Source organism: Populus euphratica, unplaced genomic scaffold (genome assembly GCF_000495115.2).
Source record: "Populus euphratica unplaced genomic scaffold, PopEup_1.0 scaffold1209.1, whole genome shotgun sequence".
Classification (NCBI taxonomy): domain Eukaryota; kingdom Viridiplantae; phylum Streptophyta; class Magnoliopsida; order Malpighiales; family Salicaceae; genus Populus; species Populus euphratica.
Genome location: NW_011501061.1, coordinates 24,061 through 25,150, shown reverse-complemented (window position 1 = coordinate 25,150; position 1,090 = coordinate 24,061).

Genomic DNA, 1,090 nt, shown 5'->3' with positions numbered 1-1,090 from the left:
CATGGTGTTCATGCTAAAATTTAAGTCATTATAGGTGTTATAGACTTCTTCAAATTCTTTCAAATGCAAGTATGAATTTTCTATATCTAAGCCATGAAAAAAAGGTAAAAATTGAATAATACCTGACTAAAAATTAAAGTGAGATGCATCAAGAGGAAAAATTATACATGAGGGTGTACTTATTATTGTAGGATTCATTTAGTCTCTGAGTGTTCTAACTTGGTTATTCTCATTATTCTTGTTATGAAGTGACTAGTTATCTTTTTTGGCCATTTTTTCTAAAAATGATGAGGATAACCTACAAAGTCTACCACTTAATGTATGTGATCAAACTTTCATGCACGTGTAGGAAGAAAATACAAAGTCTATCAACATGATTATATTAATCATCTTATTTATGTAACACCATAATTATAAATTTTATCAAGTATTCATGATGTTAACTTATGTTGACAACAAATCAAGTTTGTCTCATAATAATGATGTCGGCCAAAGACTATGAAACATCAAGTATTTGATGCACCAAGTGTTATATAACACAAATCTAGATTAATCATTTAACAAGCAAGGTAGTAAGAATTAATAACATAAAAATGATAAGACATGTTAATAGCAAGTTGTTTAGCATAAGCATTAAAGTTCACATTGCATTTATACATGAGAACTTTGAGATGGAATATTAATGTAACGATTAAACAATGATAATAACAAATGTCAAGGTTAGAGGTTCCACTAATGGTATATCAAACAAGTATAGTATAAACTCTTATTATTGAATTGGAAACCACACACAAAGGAGGTTCCAATCAGATTATATATTGTTAACATGATTACATTAGTCATCTTATTCAATTAATGCTAATACTTGTAAATCTCGTCAAGCATTCATGATTATAACTTATGTTAACAATAAATCAAGTTCCTTTCATAGCTCAGGTGTCGGTTATACCATACATTATGGGCTATGAAAGTGCCAAGCATTTGTTGTACCAAGTGTTATATAACATAAATCAAGATTAGTCATTTAACAAGCAAAGTATTAAAGAGTGAACAAGATAACAAATATAAAACATGTTAGTATCAAACATTA